This window comes from Humulus lupulus, chromosome 4 (assembly GCF_963169125.1).
Source record: "Humulus lupulus chromosome 4, drHumLupu1.1, whole genome shotgun sequence".
Lineage (NCBI taxonomy): Eukaryota > Viridiplantae > Streptophyta > Magnoliopsida > Rosales > Cannabaceae > Humulus > Humulus lupulus.
In genome coordinates this window covers 41,115,720-41,123,675 of record NC_084796.1, presented here as the reverse complement: position 1 = coordinate 41,123,675, position 7,956 = coordinate 41,115,720, and positions in this window count along the sequence as shown.

Sequence of the window (7,956 nt, the reverse complement as noted above, 5' to 3'; positions counted from 1 at the left end):
GAACTTAATAAATGCTTTCTCTCGCCAAACAACAAAATGAAGTGAGATGAGATTAAAAAAAAGTTTAATCTTTATGCAATGAAAAATAGAAGAATTTCATAGCCATTAGCAAGATACGAGAATCACAAAAGTAGCGCTAACAGACCTCAAGCCCCTCATCCTGCTCCCAAGCAATGCCAGGTCCACTATACATATTCTTGATAAGCAAAGTGTAAGATTTATCAGGTAGAAATGAACTCTACTACAACGCTGACCAAACCGACAAGCTCCAGATTTTAAGTGGAAAGGAAAATGAGCTTTATCCTGTGATACATACAAAAAAAATACTTAGAGACCATGTTCCTCTTAATCATACCAGCAAACACAAAATGAGTTGAACACATAGATAAACTCAAAAAATATAAGACAGACTAATAACAGATCCCACTCTGGAATTAATGTAATTGGAAGAGACTAACCCTTTTTTTATGGATCGTAATGGACGAGAACTTGATAACAAATAGTGTTGGAGAGACATGATACACAGTATAGGAGAAATACAAATTCAGTTCCAAAATTTGGTACTTGTTCAGAAACACTCTCAATCAATTGCTGTCCTGACATCAATGAGTTTCTATACTTAGCAAAAGTTTCAGATTATGGTGCAAGAGGATTAGACGTGGGCCTATCAACATCCTGTAAAACGAAAATAATAAGATTGAGTGTTTAAATCTTCACCGAACCACATTAGAAAGCACTTCACAGGGTGATATATACACAAATGAAACCCAAACTTGATATTCATATCCAGACCTCTTTTCTACTTAAGTCATCTAGCTGACTGTTTTTCTTCGAGACCCTGATCCTTTTCTTCTTGAAAATGACCTCATTTCCTTGCCAGATAATTTTAGCAGGCCCTTCTTCGTATTCCCCTTCATCACTCTCACGCCACCAAAGACGCTAAGAAGGGCTCCGTGAAGGTGGTGACCGAAGACTGTAATCAGTGAGAGACGAGAAGCGAGTGAGTCGAACCGGTGAAAGAGAATGACAGAGAGAGAGTCGAACAAGTTGGTCGAGGCTTCCAGACTAGCTGAGCGATGACGATGGAGGAAGAGAGTCATCGGGTCTTCCCCAATTTCTAACGACTTGAACCGTTTGATGGCGAATGCCAGAACAATCTAGGACCTAGAGTCGTCGGGTCTTCCCCAATTTCTTTTTTAATATACAGGCCGATGAGCATTTCATTTTTAAGCAGATTCAGGAGATGACCTAGTTGAGTTAATGGGAAGAGGTGAGAGAGATGGAAAGGGTTGACCTTGTAAAGTTAGAAATAAAAAATGAAAGGAAAAACAGTGTCTTTCCCATAAATAAATTAGCGCGCTTTTTTAGTGTGTGTTTGCCGCCCATATTTTTACCTCAATTATAATACTTTTTCATTAGTGTTGTGTTCATGTATTATAAAAAGGGGTTATTGGTGTAGTGTGGAGACACATCTTCAGGTTCTAAAGCTACAGAATGGTCATCTAAGGGTTCACTTTCATCAAGGGTCTCTTCTTCCTCAGGTTGATTTTCTGCATTCAAGCCCTCTCTAGGATCAGATTCAGCTTCTGTGTCAGGGAGACTTGTATCACTCTTATCCCCACCCTTGGATTCAGTGGTTGTCACTGACGATGGATTTTCTTTTAGATGAACGGCCAACGGAGTTGAGACATCCAAACCACGTTTAGAGTGTCATTCATATCAAAGAGCAAATTGCTTTTCAGAAGTAGATGGAGGCGGGGCGAATACTGGTAGGGAGATTTCAGTTCTGGGTTTTACTCCTCCAGAGCCGTCAGAACGAGATGCAGAAGCCTCCTTTGAAGATGAAGCCATGGGACTCGAGTGCGCAGATGAGGAAGTCTCTTGAGGGTCATCACCACCCAGACCTGAAGTAGCAGAAGAGATTAGAGATGCAAAATGAGATGGTTTCTCATTCAGATTGAGTACCTTTTTCCAAGCTTGACCCCTTGTTCTTCCTGAAGGTTTTGCATTTGCAAGAGAGTCGATTGCAGCTTTGATCGAGGGTTTTGCATGAGTAGGACGCCTTGAACCACCAGCATTTTTGGACTTAGCCATTCTTGTGATGATAAAAAAAAACAAGGAACTAGAGAAACCACAAGCACACAAGAAGAGAAAGAGAAACAGAGAAGAAGAAAAAGGAAGAGAGAGTGGTAGATGTGATCATGGGTTAAGGGTTTAAAAAGAGAAGAAGTGGGTAATTACCTAAAATGAAAAACCAATAAAAGGAAACTAAATATGTGCAATAAAGAGACACAAAACAGGTAACTGTCAATCAAGAATTTTTTTTCTTTTTTTTTATTTCCTAAATTTCACACAATCTGTACACCACAATTAGAGACACCAAAAAATGAAACAAACATTATTAAAAAAATAACCATAAAAAAAACCTGACCAGCCGAATCCTGCCATTTTTTTTTATTTTGCAAAAAAAAATTTTGAAATTTTCGACCACTTTTTTCATTTTTATTTTTATTAATTTTTTATTTTAAAAAAAAAACAACAATCAATCACACCACATTGTCTACATGGTGCAGAATTGGAGTTCAAGATTTAACATCGAAATAAGAACAAAATGCAAATAGTTTACCCAGTCTCTTAAAAAAAATCGGTTCAAAAAAAATTTTATTATTATTTTTTTATATGATTTATATATAAACATACCTTGTTATTTTGCCAAGAAACTTATCAAGTGTATCAACCAATCTTCTTGCTTTTTTCATTGATGAAAAAATCAAACTCGTGAGAAAAAACATAAATTATAGCAACAAGTTAATCATCTATTGTATTTCTATCATAAATGATATGCAGAAAAAGAATTAACTCAGTCATAGCCAAATATTTTAAGAAGATCAATGAGTATGTAAAAGCTTACCATTTTTTAAAAAAAAAATATTTCAAGCATTTGTGTGTGAAAGTGAAAGCATGGACATTGCCCAATTTGTCAAAAAAAAAAATTTTAGAATTGTACCCAATGAAGACGCTATCACACTACCTAATGGTAGCCCTTTTCAATGGTAGCGTATCTTATACATAAGTGCTAATTTCATCCTTCATTTGTTGGACAAACACCTGCACTTCAGAGTTAGAAGTAGATCTAAAAACAATGTCATCAACATATATTTTAGCAATGATTATATCATTTTTTATGTTTTTGATGAACAAGGTCATATCAACACTTCCCCTATGGTAACAATGAGTAACCAAAAATTGGGTTAGCCTTTCATACGAAGCTCGTGGAGCTTGTTTTAACCCAGACAATGCCTTTTTGAGCTTAAAAACATGATTAGGAAAATGAGGATCTTCAAACCTTTACATTGTTCAACATATGCTTCTTCATTTAAGATCCCATTTAAAAATGCAGATTTTACATCCATCTGATGTAACTTGAAACCAATAGTGCAAGCAACAGATAACAGCAATCTTATAGATTCAAGCCTAGCTGCAGGTGCAAAAGTTTCATCAAAATCAACACCTCCAATTTGCCTGTAACCTTGTGCAACAAGACATGCTTTATTTCTGATTATAGTTCCAAACTCATCAATTTTATTTTTGAAAATCCATTTAGTGCCAATTACATTAGTATGATTTGGTCTTTCCACAAGTGTCCAAACATCATTCCTAGAAAATTATTCTAATTCCTCTTGCATAACATTTATCCATGATTCTTTGGTCAAGGCCTTTTTCACATTCCTTGGCTCAATAGAAGAGGTAATACAATTAAATTGCACAAGATTGATATACCTTCTCCTTGTAACCATGCTTTCCTTGAGATCTCCAATAATCAGATCTACCGAGTGATTTTTCTTGACCCTGGTGGAGGGTTCCCTTTGAATGGAATCAGTAAGGATCTCTGCGTGCGTTTTCCTTTGACTGCTCATCTTCAACCTGAAGAGAATCTGATTTTGTTTCTTCATTCTCTGCTACTGTTTCTGCAGTTGTCGCTTCTGGTGTCATAACATCAGCGTTTGTAGCAACAGAATGTTCCTCCAGAAGGCTCCTGATTTCTTCTTCTGTTGAAAATTCTAAAAAATCTTTTGTATCATCAATTACAACATTATATGACTCTAAAACAATTTGAGTTCTCATGTTGTATTCACGATAGGCTCTACTATTAGTTGAGTAACCAAGAAACTCTCCAACATCACTCTTGGCATCGAATTTGCCAATGTTTCAACGATCCGTTAATATGTAGCACATGCAACCAAAAATGTGAAAATAAATTACATTTGGTTTCTTACCTTTCCAAATCTCATAGGTAGTATTGAAAGTACCTGGTCTAGGAAAAACACGATTAATGGTATAACTGTTAGATAATATATATTATTGCTCAATGGAATTATGGAAAAAACCAAATACAACTCTATGCAAAAATACAATGGACAAGATAATATTGATTAAATAAGTATTACAACTCAATTGCTCAAAATACAAGTAAATAAAAAGATGTAGAAGAAGAAGATTACAAACTCAATACTATAACAATACAAGTAAATAAGAATAACAAAAGAATGAAAACACAAACAAACTCTCGCACAACCAAAGTGTAGAGTAGTGGGGATCACCAACTTGAACAAGGTTCAAGACCTTTGTCCAAAAGCTTATTTCCCCCTATTCTCTAAGCACTAAGGGATCTCACTAGGAAATAACTCTCTGGAATTATCAAGCCTCAAGGTGTATTTTTTAGCCAAGTGCTTTGTGGATGAAAAATGGTGTGTCATACAAGTGAGCATTAGGCTCCTATTTATAGAGTTTGAGATACCCTTTGGATTTCAAATTCCACCAACCCCCATGGCTGTTACCAATGTTTAATTGGATTAATATGGAATTAAAATTGAGATTTGGGAGTTATTTGGGTTTTTAGAACCATTCAACACATTTGGAAAAAACTAAAAATTTGGCCTGAAATGCACCTGTGGCCGCGCCCAGGGACATCAGTGGCCACAGCCACTGCTCTCTGTCCCCCAGGCCGCGGCCACCATCATTCAGTGGCTGCGGCCACAACCCATTTTCAGCACTTAAAAATGTGTTGTTTTTCCAAACGGTTCCAAACCCTCCCAAATGATTTTGTAACTCCCAAAACACATTATTGGGGTTAAAATCATATCTCCAACAGTCATATTTCATAATGGCTTTATGAAATCTAATCTCAAATGTGTAACATATAATATACACATTATTGGGTAATATTTGGGAGTTACAAATTTGTAACTGATTTTGTAACTCCAAAATATGTCACATTTGGGCACACACATTAGTCCAATTTTGTGACTCTCAATAATATGTTACAAGGTGTGACAAATCACATTTTGTCACATTGTTTAATCTAATATTATATTATATGAAATAATATAACATTCCCCCACTAGATTAAATAATCACTTTTTGTAACACTTATATAATCAATCAAACATTATATTAAAGTATAATATTCCCCCACTTGATTAAATAATCACTCTCTATAGAAACCTTTGCATTGGTGCATAAAGTAAAATGTCGTTTGACTTGAATTTGACCTTAGTGTAATTATCACAAAGTTTGTTGAAATTTTGGTTGCCGAAGCATTGAACCACTATCCTTTAATAACAAACCGGTGATAACACACACACCTTTGCTGTGGTCACCTGAGACCTCAATGTTTCGCTTTTGCACCGTTAATGGCCATGTGCACATTCCATTCATAGACTTTTCTTGAGAATGACTCCCAATTCTCATGAGGGGCGGCACCACCCCTAGGTCTATATAGGTAGAACTCTTACAGTATTTTGTTACCCTAAAATACTTGTCTTTTCAAGACTGAGTTCTATCAAAAAACATTTCGGTTTTAACCCTCATTTTGGTAACACACTAGTACTCATATCTCAGATGGGACAAAATTTGAGTACTACTATCTATTCACTTGATTGACTTGTTATTACGTATTGAACCTAATACTAGTTTGGTTACTAGTATTAAGATAGGTTACCATCAACCGTGAATCTCTTTCGGGAGTCTAAGTCACATCTCTTGAGATGTAAAATTGATTCCATTTGAATAATTTCTTTTCTCATGTATGCATACTTAGACACTCTCATTATTTTATTCAAACTTTGTTGCTAGCCATAGTTTGATTAAAATAGTTACCCCTTTAAAATAGTTATTTTGACCATAGTCAACACCCCCACTATTTTATAGTTTAATATCCAAGATAAACATTTGAATATTAATTCTAGAAATCTCTTTGTTTCTAAAATTCTCCTTTATGTTTTAAATTGATTCCTTCTTGAATCAAAATATTACAAACAGTAACTTTAGACACCAAGTATGTCTAGATTTATCCATTCTATACACATATAGTCAATGTGATTTAAAATGTGGAATTCCAAATCACCTATTTGATAGGATGACCAAATTAATCAATTTATTAACAACAAAATAAATTGATTAACTTTGGAGCATCACCCCCACATTTCTCACATAATGATCATAAACTATCACTTTAAAATAAAAATCTCTTCATTTCTAATAAGTCATTTATCCTCCAAGATAAATCTAGACCTGTGATTCTCAAAGTTCATCATGAGTCCTCTATGCCACATGATAAACTCTCAAGATAAAACCTCAATGTTTATCTTGATTTATTTACTTGCTAAAACAAGGCACACTTCTTTCAAAGCAACTTTTACTTTTAGTTGTCTAAATAATCTCAAAAATCACTTAAACAACTTTTGTGTATTTTCTAAGAGTCTCTTTGAGATTCTTTTGAAAACATCAATTTCGCATCCATTGATTTTCTCATCAAAATCAAAATGAAAATGTCAATTTTTTTTAAACACTTTAAATCAAAGAAAATAAACCCTCATTGATTTATTTAAACACTTTGATTTCTTATGTTTTGTTTAAAATTATCTCCTCATCGAGATTAATCACCATCTTCAACCAAAATGAATAAAGTTCTCTTTTATTCACCATTGGTGTAAAGATTCAAAATTGCTTCTCCAATTTTGTAATGTCTCATCATTGAGATATTCAATAATTAATAATTATTGTCACTAAATAATTCTCAATTATATTTCATTTGACCACACTCTAGACTATAAGTCTATTGAGTCAATATGTCATCCCACAAATTTTTTTAAATCCACCTTGATCCATTTTTCTTGCAATGGCAAGACACAACCATTAAAAGATGTAACCCCCTTAGGTTCATCATTTCTTATCTCATAAAATGAGATGGTCAACACTTAAATGAGAAATTTAATTTCTCAAATAATTCTCTTTATTTACCAAATAAATGGTAACTCATCACATTTCAATAATATATGATAAATATATTTACATTATTATCACCTTAATAATCATATTATATGACATATCATAATAATCATGATAATTCTCATGTATAAATCAATATACATTTATATATTAACATAATTATGTCTCAAAGAAATTTCACACAATTTGTCAACATATATCCATCATATTAGCATGCATTGTTAATCTCATCATGATATTGTAAATATATCACAAATATCATACAATAATTCACATATCCACATATTGATATATTCTATTGATTCACAAAATCAATATATAGGCATGTCATATAAAACTCATAAATTGTCATCTCAATAATTTATCATTATCTCATAATAAGACAATTCTATAACATGCTTATCATATTACCCAATAATCTACTAGATTATTTACATATTAATCACATATAACAAAAACTCAAGATATTATATTATCTTCTAATCTAACCACTAAAAAACAAAGGAGATTAGAAAACAATGAATCTCATTTATAAACTTTTCTTCTTCTCATTTCTATCACTATAAGAAAACCATTAGATCTTCTAAGAAAACCAAAGAAGAACATTACCTTATCTTACCATCTTTTCAAAGTTTGATCCTCACAACATCTCTATGGTTTCTCCTT